Source organism: Pleurodeles waltl, chromosome 7 (assembly GCF_031143425.1).
Source record: "Pleurodeles waltl isolate 20211129_DDA chromosome 7, aPleWal1.hap1.20221129, whole genome shotgun sequence".
Lineage (NCBI taxonomy): Eukaryota > Metazoa > Chordata > Amphibia > Caudata > Salamandridae > Pleurodeles > Pleurodeles waltl.
In genome coordinates this window covers 26,066,581-26,093,820 of record NC_090446.1, presented here as the reverse complement: position 1 = coordinate 26,093,820, position 27,240 = coordinate 26,066,581, and positions in this window count along the sequence as shown.

Sequence of the window (27,240 nt, the reverse complement as noted above, 5' to 3'; positions counted from 1 at the left end):
CGAGTCGGAGCGAGTCGCAAATTGCAAGTCGCAATTTGCAATGCAGAACGGTGTCTCAGACACCGTCTGCGAGTCGCTATGGGGTCGCAATGACCCACCTCATTAATATTAATGAGGTGTGTCGCAAATTGCGGCCCCATAGCGAGTCTAGGCATTCGCAAACATGGAGGCCTGCTGTAGTCAGCAGACCTCCATGTTTGTGACTGCTTTTAAATAAAGCAGTTTTTTTTTTTTAAGTGTAGCCCGTTTTCCTTAAAGGAAAACGAGCTGCATTTAAAAAAAAAAAACGAAACCTTTAGTTTTGGTATTTTGTGAGGGCAGGTAGTGGACCCTTGGACCACTACCTGCCCTGAAAAAATATTTGTGGGTCCATTCACAAAGGGGAAGGGGTCCCATGGGGACCCCTTCCAATTTGCGAGTGGGTTACCATCCACTTCAAGTGGATGGTAACTGCGACTCCATTTGCGACCGCATATGAGGTCGCAAATGGAATTGCATTCCACTGCGACTCGCAAATAGGAAGGGAACACTCCTTCCTATTTGCGATTCGGAAATGCATTTTGCGAGTCGGTCCCGCCTCGCAAAATGCATTTCTGCATAGCAAAGAGGCTTTTGCGCCTCGCAAACGGCGTTTTTCGCAGTTTGCGAGGCGCAAATCCTTTGCTACATCTGGCCCTTGGTGAGGTACCACTAATGAAACTTCTGTCTCCAGGGAAGTTTACCGAGAGTTTCAATTTTAAAGGGTACTTTTGTATCAGGCCTCCTGGAAACTGTCCCACGTGGCCTATGTTTTATGTAGAGGCTTCCAAATTGTTTCTGGGGAAAAGCTATTTTATCTCTCAGGACATATTCATGTAATGTTAGTGTCCAAATTCCTGGTTAGTCAAATACAAGCAAACTTTGTGGAGTGTATTTATTTGCAAAACATTTCTGTCAGTCAAGCAAATCACTTCTGCTGGGATTTTTTGTTTTGTAACTCCAGGTATCACTAAAATGGACTGAACAAACTTTTGTGTTTTCCATGCCAAAATCTTATTCAAGGCAGTTGTGCCATGTCTTGCTGGAGTAGCTCTCGATATTGGCTTTGCAAATGTTTTTTACAGGCTAGGAGTGGTGCAAGGAGCACTGGGGAGCATGGGCGTGGAAAAGAGAGCCTGGGGAAGGTAGGAAACACATGCAGTCAAATGTAGTCCTGAAAATAAAATAAAAAGTACTCTCAAGTAAGAAGTGGAAGGATACAACTCATTGAATCAGAACACTGTGAGCCCGGAATGCTCCTGGACAGCACAAATATGAGTGTCATGTTTCTATGTTTTTGCGGGCCAACCAAATACTGCCTCTGCAGTAGGGGTTCCCGAGTTATAGACCTGCAGTCCAACCGGGTAATGGTTGCGACAATGACGCGCATGTAAGGAAGTAATAAAGAGGTCTGTTTTCCAACGTGGAAGACAGACAGAAGTACAGAGCAAGCCGCAAGAGTCCTGTGTCAGCGCTGCACCGGTCCACATCCCTGTAGTGTGGGGCCCTGCGACACACAACACTGGGCCTCAAGTTAGTTTTCAATAAAAGTTTTTTGTGACTCTCACTTACACACGCTGCACTTCCTAACCAACATTCACACCGCCGCGGGCTCCTATATAAACCTTTTTGGCCAGATGTCACTGTGGCACTACCAGGGCTCCTCGCAGAGGAGGGGGGAGTCCGCTCTGACCCCTCTGGGACTAGCCATAATGGGTTTGCCGGAACGCAGGCAAACACTACTATCCCCACGCAGGGTTGCAGGCCCTTTGTTCCATGAGAGCATTATGCCGGTCACTAGCAGTTTCTCACCACAACAACGAAGATAGGGAGGAAAGCCACTGAATCAAGAAAAGACAACTAGAAAAAACACCAAAGCGAGTGTGAACCACAGTCCCCTCAAATTATATAGTATGTATTGAAAACCACTGGTCTCCTTAGAGTCAGCTAAGGCTGTCTGCAGCGGAGACATAAACCAAGTGGATTGGTGATAATCTGTCTGTACTTTGTGCAGTTGGTGAGGGTGCAGCAATCAGAGGATTTAGGGCCAGATGTAGCAAAATGCCAATTTGCGACTTGCAAATTGCGAGTCCCTGTCTCAAACACCGTCTGCGAGTCGCTATGGGGTCGCAATGACCCACCTCATTAATATTAATGAGGTGGGTCACAAATTGTGGCCCCATAGCGAGTCTAGGCACTCGCAAACATGGAGGCCTGCTGTCGTCAGCAGACCTCCATGTTCGTGACTGCTTTCTCAATAAAGCAGTTTTTTTTTAAGTGTAGCCTGTTTTCCTTAAAGGAAAACGAGCTGCACTTAAAAAAAAAAACGAAACCTTTAGTTTCTGTATTTTTTCAGGGCAGGTAGTGGTCCCTTGGACCACTACCTGCCCTGAAAAAATAGTATTGGGTCCATTCACAAAGGGGAAGGGGTCCCATGCGAGTGGGTTACCATCCACTTGAAGTGGATGGTAACCGCCACCCATTTGCGACCGCATATGCATGCCACTCCGAATCGCAAATAGGAAGGGAACACCCCTTCCTATTTGCGATTCTGAAATGCATGTTGCGAGTCGGTCCCGACGCAATATGCATTTCTGCATAGGAAAATGCGATTAGCGAGTCGCAAACAGCAATTTTTGCCGTTTGCGACTCGCTGATCGTTTCCTGCATCTGGCCCTTAAAGTCTATTCACCAATGTTTATATGTTTATTGCATTTTTATAGTTCTCTTCTGCAGTATGTGGATGGTTTCAGAACCTTCAGAACATAAATGAGTAGTAGTGAAAGGTTGTATTTAACCAGTTCTGTGGCGCAGATGTGACGGTTACGTCGGGCGGCACAGTGCTCGTGTGCCCAGGACGTAACCATCACGTCCTGGGCACAGAGCTCAGAGGGAGCGCGCTCCCTCTGTGGTCTTCCCTCCCACTCCCCAAAGGCAGGGATGGAAGGGGAAGCCATTCCCCTTCCACGCCCGACCCCACCTGACCCTTCCAGTGACGTCTAATGACGTCAGCGCACATTTGCACGCTGCCTCATCAGAGGCCACTTCCCCATCCCGCTGTAAGCTCAGCTTCCAGCATGATCGGAAGAGAAATGCATTTCTCTTCCGATCATGTGATGGGGTACTGTTATGTTTAGAGGGCTCTTCCATCGAGGACCTAAGGAAGGGGAATGGTGTTAATTCCCCCTCCCGATGGTTGAGTCCGTGACGTCAGTAATTAGTGTCTTAATTGTTTAATGGTTTAATTGTTTAGCTAATAAATAGCCAGGGGAGGTTTTCCCCAGTGTGTGGAGCAACTAACCATTTCGGAGTTCGTCTTGTTTATTGCTGCCGTTCCATGTGGATACACAACAGGGGCCTGAGGGGCTTCAAAGGGAAGCCTTTCAAAAGCCGGATTGTAAAGCAATACGGCTTTTGAAATGCCCACTAGACACCAGGGATTTATTTTTGTGTGAAAGTGGCATGAGGGGAGCGACCCCTAGGGCAAGGGTCGCACCCCAGGGGGGCAATATTTTTCAAGGCCTTTTCTGCCCCCCTGGGGGCAGACCGGCCTATTGTTAGGCCTATTTTTATGAGGCCAGTCTGCCCCCGAGGGGGGAGAAACCACTAGACATCATTTTTTTTTTTTACACCAAAAACCCTTAGGCAAGGGTCGCTCCATGAGGGGGCAAATTGTAGTTAGACCATTTCTGCCCCCCTTGGGGGTAGATCGGCTGATTTTTGTTAGGTCAATCTGCTCCCAAGGGGGGCAGAAACCACTAGGCACCGGGGATCTTTTTTTTGCGCCAATGTCACGCAAGGGGAGCGATCCCTTAGGCAAGGGTCGCTCCACGGGGAAGAGGGGGGAGCGGGTGCGCAGGGGGGAAAATTTATTTTAGGCCATTTCTGCCCCCCCTAGGGGCAGATTGGCCTATTGTTATTAGGCCGATCTGCCCCCGGGGGGCAGAAACCTCTAGGCACCAGGGCTAATTTTCTTTGTGTGTTTTTTGTTTGTTTATTTGGTTGTTTAGAGATGGGGAGCGACCCATTAGGCAAGGGTCGGTCCCCTGGAGCAAATTGTATTTAGACCATTTCTGCCCCCCCTTGGGGGCAGATCAGCCGATTTAAGGTCAATCTGCCCCCAAGGGGGGCAGAAACCACTAGGCACCAGGGATCATTTTTTTTTGCGCCAATGTCACGCCAAGGGAGTGACCCCTTAGGCAAGGGTCGCTCCCCGTAGGGGTGGGAGGGGGCAGGGGCAAATTTATTTTAGGCCATTTCTGCCCCCTGGGGGCAGATCAGCGTATTGTTATTAGGCCAAACTGCCCCCGGGGGTAGAAACCTCTAGGCGCCAGGGCTAATTTTTTGGGAAGGGTCCTGGTTATGTCCCCTTCCCAACTGAAGTGGGTAACAGTCTTTCAGCTTTCCCCCGCACTCTAAAACATCTTATACCACAGGAAGCAAGAAGACATTTGATTATTTTGGGTTTTGGTTTTGCATTTGGCCCATAAGAGCTTGGCTAACTTTCAAAGTCGTCCCACTTGGAATGGTGAGGGCTGCACTTTATGAACTTTGGGATGCTGCCATGTAGAAAAATCAATGAGACCTAGACACATCTGAAAACTAAACATCTGGGTGATTCCAGGGTGGTGTTTTTCACATGCACCCGCACAATTTTCATACCCACAATGCCCTGCAAACCTCCAACCTGGCTGGAAATCACACATTTTTCCCAAGTTTTTGTGATGGAACCTTACGGAATCTGCAGGAATCCACAAAATTCCTACCACCCAGCATTTTCTCATCTATACCGATAAAAATTCTGCTGCACTTGTCAGCCTAAAAATGTTTTTTTGCAAGTTGCCCTTTTGGAACCCCTTTGGTTCCCCCTCAATATCGACATGTTTTTGGCTCCTCCCTTTCACAAGCACTTGGCCCACCTACACAAATGATGTATCATTTTTACCGGGAGACTGAGGGGAACGTTGAGTGGTATGAAATTTGTCCCACACAGAAATGTTGGAAAATTTGATTTTTTAGCTAAATTTGAGGTTTGCTGGGGATTCTGGGTAAGAAAACATTGGGGGATTCACGCAAGTCATACCTCCCTGGACTCCCTCGGGTGTCTAGTTTTCAGAAATGTCTGGGTTTGGTAGGTTTCCCTAGGTGGCTGCTGAGCCCAGGACAAAAAATGCAGATGCCCTCGCAAAAACAGGTAGTTTTGTATTTGATAATTTTTATGTGTCCAGATAGTGTTTTGGGGCATTTTCTTTCACGGTAAGTAGGCCTATCCACAAAAGTGAGGTACCATTTGGGGGAACGTTGGGTGGGAGGAAATTTGTGGCTCTTCTCTGATTCCAGAGCTTTCTGTCACCGAAATGAGAGGAAAAAGTGTTTTGGGACCAAATTTTGAGGTTTGCAAAAGATTATGGTTACTAGAACCTAATCAGAGCCCCGCAAGTCACCCCATCTTGGATTCTCCTAGGTGTCTAGTTTTCAAAACTGCACAGGTTTGCTAGGTCTCCCGAGGTGCCGGCTGAGCTAGAGGCCAAACTCCACAGTTAGGCACTTTGTAAAAAACACCTCTGTTTTCTTTGTGAAAATGTGATGTGTCCATGTTGTGTTTTGGGGCATTTCTTTTCGCGGGCGCTAGGCCTACCCACACAAGTGAGGTACCATTTTTATCGGGAGACTTGGGGGAATGCTGGGTTGTAAGGAAATATGTGGTTCCTCTCAGATTCCAGAACTTTCTGTCACCGAAATGAGAGGAAAAAGTCTTTTTTTGGCCACATTTTGAGGTTTGTAAAGGATTCTGGGTAACAGAACCTGATCAGAGCCCCACAAGTGCCCCCATCTTGGATTCCCTAAGGTGTCTAGTTTTAAAAAATGCACTAGTTTGCTAGGTTTCCCCAGGTGCCAGCTGAGCTAGAGGCCAAAATCCACAGCTAGGCACTTTGTAAAAAACACCTCTGTTTTCTGTACAAAAATGTGATGTGTCCACATTGTGTTTTGGGCCATTTCCTTTCGTGGCGCTAGGCCTACCCACACAAGTGAGGTACCATTTTTATCGGGAGACTTGGGGGAACACTGGGTGGAAGGAAATTTGTGGGTCCTCTCAGATTCCACAACTTTCTGTCACCGAAAAGTGAGGAAAAGGTGTTTTTTTGGCCAAATTTTGAGGTTTGCAAAGGATTCTGGGTAACAGAACCTGATTAGAGCCCCACAAGTCACCCTATCTTGGATTCCCCTAGGTGTCTAGTTTTTAAAATTTCACAGGTTTGCTAGGTTTCCCTAGGTGCCGGCTGAGCTACAGGCCAAAATCCACAGCTAGGCACTTTGTAAAAACCAGCTCTGTTTTCTTTGTGAAAATGTGATGTGTTCACGTTGTGTTTTGGGCCATTTCCTTTTGCGGGCGCTAGGCCTACCCACGCAAGTGATATACCATTCCTATCGGGAGACATAGGGGAACACAGAATCGCAAAACAACTGTTATTGCCCCTTGTCTTTCTCCACATTTTTTCCTTCCAAATGTAAGACAGTGTGTAAAAAAGACGTCTATTTGAGAAATGCCCTGTAATTCACATGCTAGTATTGTGCACCTTGAAATTCAGAGATGTGCAAATAACCACTGCTTCTCAACACCTTATCTTGTGGCCATTTTTGAAATACAATGGTTTTCATGATACCTATTTTTCACTCTTTATATTTCAGCAAATGAATTGCTGTACACCCCGTATAGAATGAAAACCCATTGCAAGGTGCAGCTCATTTATTGTCTCTCGGTACCTAGGGTTCTTCATGAACCTACAAGCCCTATATATCCCCGCAACCAGAAGAGTGCAGCAGACGTAAAAATCTTGCTTTAAAAAATCTGACATTGCAGGAAAAGGTTACAGAGTAAAACGTGGAGAAAAATTGCAGTTTTTTTCACCTCAATTTCAATATTTTTTTATTTCAGCTGTTATTTTCTGTAGGAAATACTTGTAGGATCTACACAAATGACCCCTTGCTGAATTCTGTCTACTTTTCAGAAATGTTTAGCTTTCTAGGATCCAGCATTGGTTTCTCACCCATTTCGGCCAATAAGTGGAAGGAGGCTGAAAGCACAAAAAATAATAAAAATGCGGTATGTCCCAGTAAAATGTCAAAATTGTATTGAAAAATTGGGTTTTCTAATTCAAGCCTGCCTGTTCCTGAAAGCTGGGAAGGTGGTGTTCATACCACCGCAAACCCTTTGTTGATGCCATTTTCAGGGAAAAAAACACAAGCCGCCTTCTGCAGCCCTTTTTTCCAATTTAAAAAATATATATATATATTTCATTGTATTTTGGCTAATTTCTTGGTCTCCTTCAAGGGAACCCGCAAAGTCTGGGTACCTCTAGAATCCCTGGGATGTTGGAAAAAAGGACGCAAATTTGGCTTGGGTAGCTTATGTGAACAAAAAGTTATGAGGGCCTAAGCGCGAACTGCCCCAAATAGCCAAAAAAGGCTCTGCACAGGAGGGAAAAAGGCCTGGCAGCGAAGGGATTAATAACTGGCACAAGAATAGAAAAAACTAACAACCTAACTTGTCTGAACATCTGTGAGAAATAGTGCTAATCATAGAAAAATACACCTACAGACACACATAGGGATTTATATTCCTATATCTTCTTTTTATTTATATTCCTAACTTTACACCTACATTTATTGAAGATATATAGCATGAATGTGCATGAACATGTAGATGGAGTTTAGAAACCTATATTCACAATATTTATACTCACATTGTCGATATTTCGCTTCATCTCCTCACAAGGGTGGCCATTTTAGGATTTCTCAATGCTACGTGTAGGAGTTTGCTTCTAATTCAGGGAAGTTGCTGCCCCTATATTAAATGTTACATGCTTTTTATTTCAATACCTCCTTAATTTGGATGCCCCTTTCAACATTATTCTTGCCAGCACTAATCAATTTCTTCTTTTATGCAACTTCTTCAATGTTCCTCTCAGTCATATATAAAGCATAGTCTGCAAGTCCGTTACTATTACTCACATGGTTCAGTTATAACTGAGGCATTTGTGCTCTTTGATCACTTTATGTACTACCAACTTGTGAATTGGTGACTTTGTGGCTACTGACTTTTATCACAATGACCTTATTGACATTTTCCATCTATACTATAGTTTCTGATATGTTCTTCTGTGTGATCTCCTAGGACAACATTTTAATATGTTTACCCGATTTGTTAGGGTAGAAATAAAAAGTTTCAACTGCATTCTTATCAGGAGGTACCTTCCAACAGGAAGCTAATTCTACCCTCAATGGCAGATAATTGTCTTACTACAGATAATATACCTTCAGCTTTCCCTGAGATATCCTCCTTATCCTCATTCTCTTTAAAGACCACTACTGCTACATCTCCAAATAAGTGAGACCTCTCGTGTTAAATCAAGTTAAATCACTGATATGGGCTAGATGGCTCAGTGAGTTTATACTTGTTACTGATATGTGCAGGGATTTACAGGTCATGAGTCTGAATCAAAGTTGACTCAGCCACTCATCCTTCCAACTGAGGTGCACTGAATGTCAGTGAATATCACTTGCCACACTGTAAATCAGTCCTGGAGTTATGGGCAACACTACAGTGCTTTCTGAATATTGTAAGCCATCATGCTTTTAAAATTGGGTGTATACATACAAAAACATGATATTAGGTTACTGCAGGACTTTAAGAAAAAGGAACATTATACAAGTTGAAATGGGGGCAAGGTACGCCCGATCACGGCACGTAAGGCGGTGGTTTAGTTTGAGAAAAGAGCTGTGGTGTGTGAAGGAAAAACGAAGAAAAATGATAAGTCCGTTTAGGATGCAAGCAGCTGAACTCATTCTTTTCAACAGTAGTCAAGAAGCACAGAGACGTGCTAGTCCCAACAACAGGGCTGTGTGTGTCACACAAAGCAGCCTTTTGTGCAGCCTCCGCACCGGCTGATGCCCGAGGCCTCCAGCCAATTGTTCATTATTTGTTTTTAATATTATCTCAGGTCCTACACCTTAAGTTAACACTTCCCGTATGTTCTGTTACCATTCTGAGTCCACGCCGGGCTTCCGGAGAACTAATGAGCATTGAGTCTTTCTCTGAAAGTCAACCACACCTACTCACCTGGCACAGCTGACATCCTGCCTCGCACCTGGAAACTTCCACCTGTAGGGAAGGACATAGACACAGAGGACGGACACCTTCACAGGCTGGAATCACTCTGACTGTGGAATTCTATGTCAGGACCGGAGGCGAGGATTATGCAGATCTTTCTTCACTCTTTATTAAACAGCAAGTTCAAAGTTAAACAAAAAATAAATTAAAAAATTACAAGTTCCATGAGTCCGCCACCATGGTAACCAGTGTCCAATGAGGATCCACTCCCGACGCTCGTATAAATATCCTCGAGCACGTCACTCATCCTCTTTCTTCATTGCGCAAGCCAGATAAGTGCCTTTCTGCCTCTGAGTTATTTGGCTGTGCATACTTTAAGTTCTTTAATGTTTTAGTGCTTGCGCAAGTTCGACTGGCATTTGTTTGTTATTTTAGCAACGAGCGTTGCTAACAACGCATCTCTTCAGCGCGGCAGGCTGTCAGCCCGAGTGCTTTTGTTTTCCAAGTGAGACGCGTCGGGCTCGGTAGAGGGCGCATGCAGCCATTTCGACGTGCGTTGAGCGCTCGAGTAGTTTCAATGCTCGACGCTTGTTTTTTTTCTCACAACTAATTTATGAGCATTCGCTCTGGTTTTTTATAATTCCCTACCCTGATACACTGCCTGCGGTAAGGTTTTGACCCCTTCAGGGAAGACTTTTACTCAGCAGATAGCTGTTAATTTTGTTGGACAGAGAGGGTAGGGAATAACCTTTATAGATGTTTTGGGGTGTTCTCTGTCATTTTTCCTGAGTCTCAGGTTGCAAACCTTTTACCAACATGTCCCCAGGTGAGGGCCCTTCTCACCGTGTCCTACCCCCTGGGGTGGATTTTCTGTTCTCACAGGCTATCACACATGCCCTTGCCCCTCTTAAAGAAAGCGTGGCACGGCTCACGGAGCAGGTTTCCAAAGGGACGGGCATGTTTGGTGCGACGGGGCGGAGGGTGGATCCTCTACCCTAATGGCCCCCAAGAAATCGTGCAAGTGAACGCAGGGCACCTTGAAGACGTTGCTTTCTTTTCCAATGCCTTCACTAAGAGTGCACGTGCGCTCCCGGGAGGGTTTGCTACCCGGTTCAATGGGTGAAAAGTTTCACCACATATGGGACCCTGATATCGGGTCACCTAAAGGCATCACTGGAGACTCAGATGGAGATTCCTCCTCTTTGGAGGGTGATGAGACCGGTCTCCCTTGGCGCCCCGGAGCTACCATGCCAGATCCTTCATAGAATTGAAACTTTCCTTCACGATAGCTAGGAAATTTCGCAGATTCAGGAGAGGCCTGGCAGGGGCAGCAGGTAGGGTGACCACCTGGCATTGAGGCAGAGTCTGGACACGGACTGTAAAAAATCAGGACAAAGGTGCCAACATTCAGGAGAAAAACTCAAAGCAAAAGGTCACATTTACGGACATATAGGTAAGTAAATAAACCGCTGGAACCAGTACAAGTGAACATAGTTGTTCTTTGGTTTGTATAACAAAGATGTATTGAGCAAATATTTTTATGTAACTAGACTTGTTTAAAGACTAAAATAAACTAATTATGCTGCTGGGACTGGAATGCCTAACTGCATGTATATCCTTATTTTGACACTGTTGTTAAACTAGAATACCGCATCTGTTCAGTTGCCTGTCCCTCACTATGTAACGTCATTGAGCTGTCCTAAAACTCAAGAGATCACCAAACATGCTGTCATGGGCAGCACATTACTGGCTTGGCCCTGTGTATAGCACGTAAAGCAGTGATAGCAGCATACAATGGCTTAGAACCGATCAGTATAGTGACCAGACATTATCATCTGTGTGACTGGAGATGTCTAGAACCTTCTTCTGACACTCTCAGTGCATGTCGAGTGCATGTGCATGTGTAGCACATGTCACACATGCATTTTGCTAGGCTGTGTGTGAGAATGAGCCTGGGTAATGTAGGTGAGTGGGACCAACTTTCGATGTACCGTGCCGGCATTAGTACAAGATGGAGGGTCAGGACTGTGGGGGTCATTTTGACCCCGGCGGGCGGCGGGAGCCGCCCGCCTGGAGGGAACCGCCGAATGACCGCACCGCGGTCAAAAGACCGCAGCGGTCATTCTGGCTTTCCCGCTGGGCTGGCGGACGACCGCCAGAAGGCCGCCCGCCGGCCCAGCGGGAAACCCCCTTCAACGATGAAGCCGGCTCCGAATGGAGCCGGCGGAGTTCGAGGGGTGCGACGGGTGCAGTGGGACCCGTCGCGATTTTCAGTGTCTGCTTTGCAGACACTGAAAATCTTAATGGGGCCCTGTTAGGGGGCCCCTGCAGTGCCCATGCCAGTGGCATGGGCACTGCAGGGGCCCCCAGGGGCCCCACGACACCCGTTCCCGCCAGCCTGTTCCTGGCGGTGTAAACCGCCAGGAACAGGCTGGCGGGAAGGGGGTCGGAATCCCCATGGCGGCGCTGCTTGCAGCGCCGCCATGGAGGATTCCCTGGGGCAGGGGAAAACCGGCAGGAAACCGCTGGTTCCCCTTTTCTGACCACAGCTTTTACCGCCGCGGTCAGAATTGCCCCAGAAGCACCGCCAGCCTGTTGGCGGTGCTTCCTCCGTCCCCGGCCCTGGCGGTCCATGACCGCCACGGTCGGAATGACCCCCTGTGTTCCTAAACAGTAGGAAGCCTATTTATGAAAAAGACACGCAGTGCAGGTCACATTCTTGAGAGGGAAAGGGCAGGAATGCATTGTATTTAAGGAAAAATGGTGCATTCCTGCCTGCACAAAAACAAAAAAGGCATTTCCCCTATCTATGTGTGCTGCAGAAGGCAGCAAAAATAAAAAGAAGAAATGCCAAAGAGAAGTTGATTGTTCTCCTTGTTACTCCTCTCCTGGGAAGCTGTATCATTTTGGCGCTGTTAGAAATATGGTCTCTAGTTGGCAGAGGTATACAACTTTGTCCAAGTAGGGACCGCAATCTCAGTCATGGTAAGACACACACAATCCAAATTATCCTGTGCCCACCCTCTGGTACTTTGGCACTCAGCAGTCAGGCTTAACTTAGATGGCAATGTGTAAAGTATTTGTGCAATAAATCGGTTAAAACACAGGAAAAATACACTACATTGGTTTAGAAAAATCGATAATATTTATCAGAATAAAATAAGGTCAACAAAACACAGATCCAATAAGCACAAATTGAAATATCACTTGTAAAAGGTTTAAAACAGTCTTAATCCTTAGGAATAAACAGTTGTCTTTTTGTTACAAACAGTACCTAGTATGCAAGAAAAAAAATGACGCACGGAGAACACGGAGGAGGAGATGCGTGGAAAAATTATACGCTGCATCGGAATTCCTGACATGGCACAGACGATGCTTTGTTTCTTTCCACTCTGCAAGGAGCTTACATTGTTTTTCGGCATACAGTCTTGGTTCCTCTCTGTGATGCAAGGATATTTTGATGCCGAGAGTCGATGCCTGAAAATCCTTGATGCACTGGAAGAAGGCACTGGTGCTGCGTTAATCTGGTAGGCAATGGGTCAAATTGTTCCATCGCAAGGCAGACACTACGTTGAATTTCCAGTCAGGAAGTCAGAGTGTGTTGTTCTGTAAGCTATGTAGCAATTTCTCAGTCGCAATGCAGGCTCCACGTCTATTTTTGGCAGGCGTTTCATTGGTTTTCTACGCACAAAGACATTCCTGAAAGGTTTGATAAAGTCTTTGTTGGCCCTGAGAGGTCAGAAACTGGAGGCAAGCTCCATCCAAGCCCTTGGAGAGCACTGTTGGGGTAAAGCAGAGTCCTTCCAGCAAAGTCAGAGGCTATTAGGGCATCAGCGCAGCAGTCCTTCTCAGCAAAGCAGCCCAGATGAGTCCTTTCGGCAGCCAGGCAGCTCCTCTGAGAGAGCACAGGTGTAGGTCCAGAAGTTTCTGAATTGGTGGGGTCAGAGACCCAGTTTACATACCCAAAAATGCCTTTGAAGTGGGGGATACTTCAAAGTGCACAAGTTCCCCTTTCAGCCCAGTCCTGCCTGCCAGGGTCCTAGTGGGGGGTTATCAGTCTATTTTGTGAGGGAAGGCCACTGGCATTTGAAATGTATGTGTCCGGACCCCCACCCTTGAAGCCAAGGAAGACTCATGCAGTATCGAGCTGAACACAGATATGACTGTGTGTCCTGTGTTTGTGGTTGTATGGATGAAATGCACAAGGGAGCTGTCAACCAGCACAGACCAGACATTGGTTGGATACAGTCTGTAAGGCACAGATGGTTTTAAGTGCAGAGAAATGCTCACTTTCTACAAGTGGCATTTCTAAAATAGTAATATTAAATCCAACCTCACTAATGAGCATGATTGTCTATTACCATTCTGTCCATACTAAATATGACCTGGTTACCCCTTTCAGATCAGAAGGTACCCCTCCAAAAGTATATGAGGGCAGCCCTAATGCTAGTGTATGAAAGTAGCAGGCCTCACAGTAGTGGGAAATGAATTTAGGGTTTTTTACTCTACCAGGACATATTAAACACGTATGTACATGTCCTGCCTTTTACCTATATAGCACCCTGCCCTATGGGTTACCAGGGCCTACCCTAGGGGTGAATTATATGTAGAAAAAGGAACGTTTAAGACTTGGCAAGTACTTTTAAATGCCAAGTTGAAGTGGGAGTGAAACTGCACACACAGGGCTTGCAAGGGCAGACCTGAGACATGGTTAAGGGGCTACTTATGTGAGTGGCACAATCAGTGCTGCAGGCTCACAATTAGCATTTAAATTACAAGCCCATGGCACATGTAGTGTAGGGTACTAGGTACTTTCAAGTAAATGAAATATGCCAATTGGATATGAGCCAATGTTACCATGTTTTCAGGGAGAGAGCACATGCAGTTTAGCACTGGTTAGCACTGGTAAAGTGTCCAGAGTCCTAAAGCCAGCGCAAATGAGGTCAGAAAAAGAAGAGGAGGGAGTCAAAACATGTGGCGGTGACCTTTCAGAGAGGCCATTTCCAACAGGCACATACCCAGGTTTAACAGTTCAATTAAATCTGGGATTGTGACAAAAACCAAGGGAGTTGAGTGGGAACACCCACGCAACACCCATGGAACACCTTCCCAGGACAGAGCAAGGTAACGCCATCAGTTTTGTTTCCTATGGATAAATTGCTATTAAATAGTTTGATGTCACTACTGCCTTAGTGTAATGACCCGTAGAAGCCAGAACATTCTAATATTACATCCCTACAAAAGTGCATTGGACATATAAGCTTCTGAGACCATGAGAGGGAATGCACCTTTCATCAGCTGAATGAGGGTCGGCATTGCACCTAAGCACAGCAGGACTTCTAAAGACCTCCACTGGGATTGCGCACACACATCCTACATATTTCTGCTGGCAGGCCCGGGCATGCACATTCCACACTCTAGAAAATTGAGAGGATCGACAGAATTTAGATGCAGAGGAGGAGCCCCAGTAACAGCAATGACGTAAAGTAAACAGGACGCCACATTTTGTCATTTAAGTTTCTCATCGTTAACTTTGCACAGTTTTAGCATAAACAATACAGGGGGTCATTATGACCCTGGCGGAAGGCGGAGAACCGGCAGTAAGACCGCCAACAGGCTGGCGGTCTTACTTTGTGGAATTATGACCATGGTGGTTACCGCCATGGTCATCCACCGGTTCTCCGTTCCGCCCGCCTGGGATTCCAGCCCGGCGGCCGTCCCTATACCGCCGGTGGTATTTGGACCTGGCTTACCGCCGTGGGTTTCCAGCGGTTTGAACCGCCATGAAATCCATGGCGGTAAGCACTATCAGTGCCAGGGAATTCCTTCCCTGGCACTGATAGGGGTCTCCCCCACCCCCCACCCTAACTCCCTCCCCTACGCCCCTACCACACCTGCCACCCCCCAAGGGTGGCAGGGCCCCCCTCCCCACCCCGACCCCCACCATCACTTCACCCATACCCACACGACACGCACGCAGGCACCATCTACATACTTACACGCACAAATGCCGACATACATGCCTACATCCACACACACAGTCATACACGCACACCCACATTCAAACATACACGCACACATCTATACAGACATACCCACAGACATACACGCACTCATTCCCATATACACAACACCCCGCAGGCCTACACGCACTCACACACCCCTCTACATACATACACGCACACCCCCAAGAACCGACACAACACCCCCCCGCCCCCCTCCCTTCACGGACGATCAACTTACCTGGTCTGACGATCCTCCGGTAGGGGACGGGAGCCATGGGGGCAGCTCCGCCGACACCACACCGCCAACAGAACACCAGGACGTGATTCGCTGGGCGGTGTTCTGTTGGCGTGGCGGTGGAGGTGGAGCAACCTCCACTTCCCCGCCTCCCGCCAGTATGGCTGTTGGCAGCTCTCTGTCCGTAAAAGGACGGAGAGCTGCCAACGGTCATAATAGGCCGAGCGGCAAACCGCCACCACTGGCGGTCTTCTGCACGGCGGTCCCACCGCCGAGGTCAAAATGACCCCCACAGTGTTTATGAGGATAAACAGATCCACCTACGGTGGTTATTATATATCTTTTTCATGTAATGTCTGCTTATTCTGCAGAAGGGAGTGATAGTGGGGGACTATTTCCACAGGATGTAGTTTAAAAACTCTTTAATTCCAAGGCAGCTGCAGATCCAGCCTGGCCCTTTCTCTCTGAACTTTGGTGTCTGCTTGGATATCTTGGATATATTTCTCCCTCAGCTTCCTTCTGACATTAGATGCAGAGGTGGACTGGGCAGTTTAAACTGGCTGCACACAAGATATTTACCGTCGGTTCCAGAGGGTCAGAGGACACCGCTGTCAATGAAAAAACATAATCAGTGCTGCACCTCAGCGGGAGAGAAGTGAGACACTCATCAGAGTGGCCAGCCACTGGAAGGCTCAATGAACGAAAAAGTAACCCAGGGTGTACCATCAACCTCTGGCCACACACCACTGTTGGTACATGTGTAGGATGGGCAGGTCTGGGCTTGAAAGAATGCCCTAAAGTAATGCCAGTACTGACCTTCCTTCAACAAAGCAATGATTTATATTTGAGATCACAAAACTCAATTACTGTGATCACCATCTATTTACCTTATTATTTTTGCAAAAATTATTTTGGAATAATTTTTCATATAACTTTCATGTACAGAGGAACAACACGAATCACATCAATTCACATCTTGTTGTGTAACCCGCATCACATAAAAGACAGGGTCACATAATCATGACAATAAATTGTTACACTAAACATGACAGCACACATTAAAAGAACATATACAACTTAATGCCCTAGTTCTGAAATTCAAAAGTATGTGGATTTTTTTCTTAAAACCTTTAATGCAGCAGGTTCCACCATATTTATGGCACACAATGGACGTTATCAACAAGATAAAAAACCTTGGGCCATATTTATACTTTTTGACTCAAAACTGCGCCATTTACCGCCCGCTAACGCCATTTCGTGGCGCCACTCGGGCGTCAAATTTATACTTTGATGCACGGCGGCGCAAACCACAGGTGTGAGTCATTTTTTTTTACTCAAACCAATGCATCACGTCGTAAAGAAAAACAACATTAACGCAGCGAAAATGTCTGTGAGCCGCTTTACGACATCGCAAACCGGATATGTGCCTTTTTTTGATGCAATAGCATCAAAAAGCGGCGCGAGCACTGCAAAATGTGCTAAGGAGAGCTAAAATGGATCCCAGATGCTTGGACAGACCCCAGGAAGATGACAACAGACCAGGAACCAGCCAGGAGGATCCACACAAGACCCAGGAGAGGGGGAAGAAGAAAAGAAAGTATAGGTTCAGTGCAGAGGAGCAGGAAATTCTGGTGAAGGAGGTGATGGAACACCAACACCAACTTTTTGTCACCTCTAAATTGCTAATTAGTAGGAGAGAGGCAATATGGCAACAAATTGTTGACAAGATAAACAGTGTGGCAGAAGTACGGAGCACAGTCATCAAGTGCAAGAAACGCTGGCATGACTGCAAGCGCAGGACCAAGGAAAATATAGCCAGGAACCGGAAGGCAGCACTGCAGACTGGAGGTGGGAGACCAGCACCGCAGGAGGCCCAGGATCACATGTAGTAGATGGTGGCAGCCATCATCCCGCAGGAGATCATCACAGGGATTCAAGGACAGGACAGCGCAGACTACCAGGAGACAAAACAGATGCATGGTAAGTCGCATGGGGAATTAAAATGCACCAATGTTAACTGTAAGCAGGGGGTTGGACATTCCTACTACACAATGCATGTAAGTCATGATATTCAGGGAGTGCCAGGGTAGAGGGGCACAGCACGGGGGCATGGGCTGTTCAGAGGAAACCTGGGGCACAGTACTACACCACACCAACAACCTTTGCCTGGGGGTATGCTGCCATGCCAAGGGTGTTGGAAAGGTAAAGCCAGTCCAGGAAGGTAAGGTACAACATAAAACTGGCCTGCTGTCACACGACAGCTGGTATTCTCCCTACATGAACTAGGGCTCAATTAACAGTCTCAGGCCATATCCGCAAGTGGAAAGTAATATTGACAACAGTTGCCACTACCACCTCTGCTGTATGTGCAGGTCAGGTAGCTAATGGCAGTTACATGCCCAAGAATCAAACACACCCAAATTAGAGGGTTCAGGATGACAACATTATGAGTCCCCTGAAATCAATACACATGTTCTAATCCTGTCAAATGTGAATGTCCATAGCTGCTACAAACATCAGCCATTGTCATAAACATTATGAGGTACACAGCACTAATGTCATACCCATATGTCAGGGTCCACCCTGTGCCTGGGTCACTATAGCTCCAAAGACACCATGCAACATCATAAATGTTATGCTGATCAGAAAACAGCATTGAGGGGGAGGACATATGTCACCGGCTAGTGAAATACCCCGCACAGTCAGAAGAGGAAATGGAACACTGCTAGGAACATCAGTGCAATCCAATGTAGCAAACATTCCCCAACATCAACATTACACACTACCAGTGCTGACATATGTAGTGTGCAATGCCAATGCTATACATAGCTATGCTAGGTATCACCAACATATAGCTGGATTTGAAATATCAAAGACTTGCTCAGTTCCAGATTGTTAAGTGTGGTGCAAGTGCATTCAAAACACCCACAGCCAGTGCAATGCCTCACCATGAGAATGGAAGTAGACAGAGGGTTGAGTAGGACAAGAAGGTGGAAATATACAATTTGGGCAGAACCAACACCTAGAGGATTTGATGCTGAGAAGTCCCCAAACTGACCACACTAAAGGTGACATGCAGGTGGGGCATAGGCCTGGGAGAATGCTAATATTATAGACAGGAACAATGAACAGGAACCTTCATCACAATGTGCAACAAATAGGAAGGCAGGTACGTCACATTACAAATGCCACAACACAGACACACTAATTGTGCAATCTCTCATTGCAGAAGCTAAAGGCTCTCCTGGGGATATGCCTGTCCTGGACTTCCCTGATGACATGGATGACGAGCTGACAAACATCAGCCAGCAGACCTTCCAAGATGTCCTTGGAACCCTCCAGACCCCACCTTCAGTTGAAAGGAGGAGCACAGATACAGCAGCCATCACAGAGGACCCACCCACCACCCCAATTGTACGACCTGCCAGCTCCAACCCAGCTAAGGACTCTGATGACACGGGCACCAGCTTTGAGAGGACTGTAGTTGGAGTACAGTGGGAGCTGGCTAAGGAGGTGCGGGTGGGGTTGGAAAATATGGCAGTTATCCTAGAGGGGGTGCGTTTGTGCATGATGTCAACTGCAGAACAGGCAGCAGCAATGCAAGGGCGAACATCACTCTTGCAAGAACTTAAAAAAAAGTGTGAAGGAAATCAGCACAGCTGTAAGAGAGTTGACACAACACCTCCAACAACAAACCTTTCAACGCATGCACGAATGCAATATTGACTCCCTCAGGGCCGACCTGGCTGCCTACCACAGTGATGTGGCTGCTATTCTTAAGAACCAGCAGCTGCTCCTTCTTGCTGCAGTACTGCCGTTAATAGCCCCACAGTTGGCAGCTGCTGGGATGTCTTACTTCATGTCTTCAAACACTGATGTGTGTGTTGCCCCTTTACACCCACCACCACCAAGGGCAGAGGAGACAACACACACATCAGAAGATGAAGACGTGGAACAGATCACCTTCACCTGTAAGAGTACCCGGTAGCACTAGTCCCTGTCACCTGGCCACTTATACTGGATTGTACCATCTTCTACCCTTCATTAAGGTCAATTCTGAGGTAACTCAAAACTATACAGTAAAATTCTGTGTTGGACAAAATAAGTCTTCTTCAAGGGATGTCTAAGCCGAAAAATATTGCCTTCAAATTATTGTACTAGACAATCTTTAGGTGTGTGACATTTGTCACAATATTTCCACACACACCATACAGCACGAATGTATGTGTATGAGTGTACGTACAAATAAGTAACCTGGCTGTACAATGTAACAAATGATAGGTGTGAGTCATATATACTATACTAAATGAGATTATACCATCACTCAACTTATAAGGCTTCACTTGAACATCAGGCTGCAGGCAGACGTAACACAGTGTCCTCAATACCAAATCTGGTCCCAAAGTATGTGAGATTGAAAACATACATCAAAAATTAACAACACATTGGGATCCACAGTAACCTTGAGTGGTGGGAGACACTGTTCACCCATGCCAAGACCCTGATCCCCAAGCATATGACACATACTGTAAAGGAGTACCTAAATATGTATTTAACAGTAAAAAAGGATAATAAAACCTGGGGAAACACCTTAACTAGCCTAACCTATCCTGACTACACATTATCCACAACTGGCCCTAACTAACCTAAGTTAAACTTATGTATCACATTCAACTAAACACTCTAAACGACAACCCCCCAGCCCCCTTATACGACGGAACACATGGAGGACAACATATACTAACCTAAACACATAGGGGGTCATTCTGACCCTGGCGGTCCCCAACGACCGCGGAAGCACCGCCAACAGGCTGGCGGTGCTTCAGGGGATATTCTGACCGCGGCGGTAAAGCCGCGGTCAGAAAAGGGAAACCGGTGGTTACCCGCCGGTTTTCCCCTGCCCCTGTGAATCCTCCACAGCGGCGCTGCAAGCAGCGCCGCCATGGGGATTCCGACCCCCTTCCCGCCACCCTGTTCCTGGCGGTTTTTACCGCCAGGAACAGGATGGTGGGAACGGGTGTCGTGGGGCCCCCTAACAGGGCCCCATTAGGATTTTCAGTGTCTGCAAAGCAGACACTGAAAATCACGACGGGTGCCACTGCACCTGTCGCACAACAGCAACTCCGCCGGCTCCATTCGGAGCCGGCTTCATCGTTGCTGGGGCTTTCCCGCTGGGCCCAGCGGGAAAGTCAGAATGACCGCCGCGGTCATTTGACCGCGGTGCGGTCTTCTGGCGGTCTCCGCCCGGCGGGCGGCGCCCGCCGCCCGCCAGGGTCGGAATGACCCCCATACTATCTTATACTAAACAAAAATATTTGTTTTTGTATTTTTATATTTTATATGTATATATATATTTATATATATATATATTTTTTTTTATTATTATTATTTTTTTTGCTGATATTTTTAAAACACCAAGACCCCAACATCATCAACACACACACCCACCCACACACATAACAAAATAACGTTTCAAAATATCATACCCCCACCCCCAACCCACCGCTACTAAACTAATAGCCTATTCTAACCTAACACTAAGCCCCCTGAACCCACTAATTAAGAGAACCAGGAAAGAGAAGGGAGAGAATCATGGCAGAGGGGGTAATTGTCACAAGGTCGCCCTCAGCAGGGTCTTCTTGATGTAACACACCCTCTTATTAATTTGTGACACCTCTTGCTGCAGCCTGTCCATTCTCCGCAACATACGTTGCATGTCATATTGCATCACTCTGAAATCTGCAGGGACAATGACTGCAGCAGGGGTGGTCTGAGTGCCAGTTGTAGATGTGTGTTCGGTTGGTGGTGCCATGCTTGTAGGGGGAGGTGCAGGTGCTGCTGTCAGGGATCCTGGAGCAGTGGAAGTCGGTGGTCCTGCAGTGGTGGCTGATATCCTTGGTGCCACCTGGGTGGTAGTGGTGGTGCTGGTGGTGGCGGCTGTTGTGGACACCAAAGGGCCCCCTTGGGCAAATGCCCTCTACACTCCTGAGGCTCTTTCATGGCGATAACGCCATGCCATGTGGCGGAACCCAGACTCCACATCCAGAATGGGGCGGTAACGCATCGCCCGGCACTGAAACTCATGAATCTGGATGGCATCCATATTGGCTGCTGTTAAAAAAGATAAAGCCAAACATTAGGTACTTCATTGTGTGATATAGCTACTGATGAGAATCAGACAATACATCTAATGTAGCTGAAACATGCCCTATCACCATGCAGATCACAGACTCTCCCTGAGGAAGTGCATGCCAACTCAGCCTACACATCTTATCTAACAGCACAGCAATGCTCTAAAAGATGTGTAACAACTTAAATGACCTATGCATCATTGTTCAGTCATTAGTCACGTAAAAATGCTGCAAGTCCTCCACATGTGACAGGCCAACTTATGACTATCTTCTGGATGACAATCAAAGGCTACAAGATCTGTGATTTGTAAATGGAATTGCCAGGATGGAATGCAGTTGCTAATCTTGAGTGCGTACCCCCGGTTTAGACAAGTGATTTACAGATATACATGTCTGTGTACTAAACTTGGATCATCACACCTAGGTACATATTTGATAACCCTAAGCCTGTGCCTCGGGGGGGATGGACAAGCAACACATACTTTCAAACATCAAGGATACCCTGGAAGCTTTGGACAGCTGTACATGGGTTTGGGCAGTCCTCCACAGGGAAGGAGGATGTCCAACTAGGATATACCTAAACCTTGGACAATCCCATCCACGTTTATGTTTGTAAATGCAGACAATTGTCAACATCATTTAATACCACTAATACCTGTCTTACAACAAGAAGATAGATACAAGCACACATCTGGGCATGAGCTGCATACACACCTATGACATTGTACTCAAGTGTGACATACACGAAGCACAACATGTGGAGCTAGATGCTGCTAGGAAGTCAAACATACAGTTGAACATGTTCATCAGTGAACAGGGAGGCTCAGGTCTGTGATTAAGACTTTGGCATCCCTATTTTGTAAGATTCAGGGTCTGACTTGCCGACTAAATCATGAATATGGGCCTCTGCTAATTTTTATTTATAAACATTTCAAAAACATATGTCACCCTTTTCACATGGCCATGCCTACAGGGCTGCATTACAATCCGAAAATATGACTATACGCTACTGATTGTCCAACTCAAAGATGGAAAAACAGTGAAACTGGACTCAAGAAACATATCCGATCATTTATCAGCACATCATACCTTGCTATGTGTCCAACACACAGGAGTCAATCACACAGCAGCTGCAAACACAACACAGAACTGAAATATCAACACTTACGGGATATGTCTGGGTCCGCAAATCGACCCACTTCTCCGATTGTGTAGGGGGCAGGTCTACCTGTAAAGCATGGAAGGGAGAAATGTGCTCAATGTCTGTGCACTGTACAACACTTTCAAATAAAATTACTGTGTGTAACATTAAATCTGAAAGTCCAGCCTCTCAGGCATGATGATACTCCAACAGACATACCACTGCAAACATGTTCAGACCCGGTCACTCCAGTGAGTGAAACACACATTTCTGCACACAGGCAGTGGCCCTAACTATCATGTGGTGACAAACATGTTCCATCAATTGGTTCCAGACTCATTTATGGAGTGTACTCCTCACCATTTGTAGTAATGAGAGACATGCAAAGCCACTTTCCTGGAGCACTGCAATACCAGTCGCTCAGGTATTGTGGCTTGTGTATCAAGGGACAATCATTTACTGCATGACGCACCTGTGGGTTGATTTAGGGTCATGATTTATCATGCTTTCTATGGTCCCTTACATGTAGGGCCTGTGTTGTGTGGAGGTTACATATGATACATTAACAGTGTACCCTGAGCCCCATATGCCCCCTATGACACCATAATGGCAGGGATCCTGAACGTTAATTAATGACAATTTGAGGCTAGTCATGTATTCACCAGTTTTATTATTTTGATACAACAAGGAGATATATGCTGACAGTATATATTGTAGTCATCCATGACAGACTGCATGGGCACAGGTGTAGTCACTGCACCTGAAATGTGTCACTCATTGCCCTGTGTACCCATTATGGGTTTTGGAAATCACAGTGAGCAACATTTATCATCTCACATTTGCAAAGTTGGTAGATCAGCAGCTATACAGCAAACTGACACTATCGTATTATTAGCACATGGTTCAGCAAATATACCTCTGTGTCAATCATGATGATGTAGGTTTCAATTAGTCTGTGCCTCCGGAATGGCAGCAGTCACAGGAAGGCTGGTCTTCTGATCTTACCATACACCCATGTCTGTGATAGCCTCCATACTGGGAAGTTAGTTATTGTACATATGCTGCACTAGATCGGCAGGGGTGTACCAAACAAAACTAGCAAAGTATTAGGGAACTTTATATGTATGATGGAATTGGTCAGGGGTCCCTTGCACGGCATCATGCACGTAATACATTGTGACCATGCATTCCCCAACGTCAGGCATCCCATGAAGATCCCATAACTTTTAAGAAGTTCATCGCTATAGAGTAACATAGATGGCAAATGCATTAGCTCTGTTCCAGCTATTTTGCCCAAGACCAATGTAAAACACACAGGTACAATGAACAGAGGGCCATGGATAGTTGTTATCCTTCAATTTGTATCATTTGCTTCATTTTATGTGCTACAGCTATGGAAAGTAGCACCAAACATTTAGATATGAAGCTGTGTGCATTATTTTGGCATCCATCCCCAATTTAACTGCTGTACAACCAAGTCAAACTATAAGCCTAAGATATTACCTGAGGTTAGAAAGAACTTGGCATTTATGGGCCAGAATACATTTCAGACATGTATTAGAAATAACTTGGGGACACATTAATTCTTGAAAATATCTGGTGAAAAACATGTCTTTCCTGGTACACTCACAGACCATGGCTAAAACATATGTTAGAGCCACATTTGCATCATCTATTGACATGAATGCTGCACTAATTTACAGGCTCCAGTTGTGTTTTGTAACTCAGTGCAGCTGTTGTGTCAACAAATGACGGTAATGTGTAGAAATTATTGTATAACTCAGGGCCACTGTATGTTTAACTTGCATTCCTCATGTCCAAATACATTGCCTGCAGCATATCAACAAATCTGCTACTGTCACTACAGAGAATTTAAACGTGCACATTACTCTGAATTGTACTCACCAACAGAGCCACCAATCACAATCCCCAGGTGGTCCAGCAAGTCTTGCTCCCTGGCAACGAGGTCAGCCCAGCGGTGCTTTAGTTGGTGGTCGTTGTGCGGTGTGTTGTAGATGCGTTGCAGATGGTACAAGACCTTTGACCACTGGAGCCTCCTTGCCTCTGTGCAAAACCCCGGTATCACCCTGCCACCTGCTTCGATCATCAATGGGAGGAAGTGGCATATCAGCCAAATGAATCCCCCCAGCTCCTCCTCACCCATTCTACCCAGACATCGCCTACCCAACGTGACTGAAATTATAAAGGCATTTAGGGGGTATATAGGATAATGAAGGGAAAGGAGGAGAGGGAAATGAAAAGTAAATAACCCTAAAACAGCCCAACTACCCCCAAACTAACACTACCCACAACAGACTCCCAACAGTACAAAGACAAAATTAGATACCAGAAATGACAAAAATACACTTACGCAGGATACCACAGACACTTACAAAACACCAAAAGACAATATTAAGAGTACACAGGAGACAAATTCACAATATTCACAGAGAGACAAGTCCAAACACAGCCACACAGTCAAGAAAAATCACAGACTACAAAGTGAAAGTAAAAGTACGCTCACTGTACCAATTCTGTAAACAGGATATCCTATTACATCACTTTCTGCCTCAAATTTGGTGCGTTTTTATTATGATGCGTCAAAATATTATAACGCTTACAGTCTGTGCATCATTTTTTTTTTACGCACATGCTTAGAAATTACCCCGCATCCATATTTCCAAATATTTTTAATTGCTCGCCAATTTTAAGTTCACAGTGTGGGAATTACTGCTCTGGGCCAATGGATGTATCATGGCAGTGAGCGTCATTTTTCTACCCATATGTGGTGTGCTTTTTGACGCGTATGCATCAACATTTATGTCTTTTACTGGGTTTGGGTAATTCCTCACATTTTTATAATACATTACTGCTGTAACTATACAGAGATAGGCTGTTTGCACATAGATTGTGCATTCCAGTGTATGGGCACATGGGGCAGATCACACTACTGCGGACCATGATCCTCTAGCTGTTATACTGGATTTGCACTCTTCACTGACGCAATAGATCCCTAAACATTTGGAATGCAAATTGGTATTACCCAGTTTGAGCAGGTTGTGTGTCAATAGAGGATAGCAAGTTTACGCAACTTAATACAGTAACTCATTGCCTGTGTGTCAATGTGTGTGACTTGGCTATTTCAATTTTAGGTGTCTCACTGTGTGATCATCACAAGATGTGTTTTCATAAATGTGCTTGTATGCATGTGTTGTCAATCTGAATAACCATCAGGTGCTATTCAGTGTGTAAATGAGTAAGGGAATGTGTTTGTCATACACGTAGCAACAAATGCTGTGTGAACTTCCCAGAATTTTGGGACAAAAGCATCTCCCATGACAAACCATGCACAGGATAGATAGAGGACGGTTGATCATGGCAATGTTCCAAGACTAAACCATCACATGTCCTGGAATGTTGGATACCACTTCCTGGTCACTTGTTTCGATACTACCCATGAGTCCGGCATTTGAAAATGCTATGTGAGTACAGTGTTTGTGACACAGAGTCACAAAAGCAATCCACAAACGTTATGTCACTCCACAGTTTGAGTCACATAAATGACCTATGTTTCTCTTGTGGCAGTGGAGGACCAGCAGACCAAGCAGCAATTGTTCACATATTTCCAGTGGTTAATTGCAGAAAGGTGTCCAGTTCAAGTGTGTGGGGCCATGTGCAGCCTGTGTCATTATTGGGGTCCATGTTGTCACAGTTACATGCAGGTTTAGTCATGAGTCTGTGGAGCCATTCCCCGCATTAACAAAGTATCCTTCACAGCTGAATTTAACAAAAGCCAAAGAGGAATTGAGAACACATATGGAGATAGTCCAGCTATGGCAATGCAGAAGTTTTATGAGACTAACAACAGGGCAGCCTTGGTGTGCTCACAAAGTTAATGGATCAGTAATTTAAAACCGGCAGGTTTCCTCACAACATTTGTACACAGGGTGGCCTCTAAAATTCCCACTGCAGCCGGAAACATCAGTGCCTCTGTGCTGATTAATCTCACAGCTATTCACCTCGCAATCTCTATCACTAGGCTGGGGCCGATGTGAATCAGTGTGTGGACCATCAGGGTACAAATATGTTTTGATATTTCATGCACATTATCAAACATTGTTTGTTGTGCTGGAGGGACCATACACCATCCATGTATACAGCAATGGTACACTGTCACTATTTGTCACTCATGCATACATGAAACCCGGATAAGGGATGGGCCGTGATTAAGCTATTTCAAGTTATGTCACACCCCATGGTACGATAAGTAAACTGATTACGCTATACAATGTATTTGAGTATTCATTGTAGACCTACCTGACACAATACCCCAGGAGGAAAGTGAGGGCATGGAAATCAACTATGAGACAAATGTAGCCACAGGGAACCTTTATGGTAATGCAAAGACAGCAACAAGTCAGGCTAACAGGTTGCAGGGTCAGTCAGGAACAAAAATGAACAAGGCAAATACACAGTGAGCAGACTGAGACTGGTCAAAGCTGGAACAACACTGTGTAAAATGACAACTGTATATGTCCTGTTGCTGCAACGTTACACAATAACCCAAGGCCTGTGTTACACAAGTGATTTATACAGCA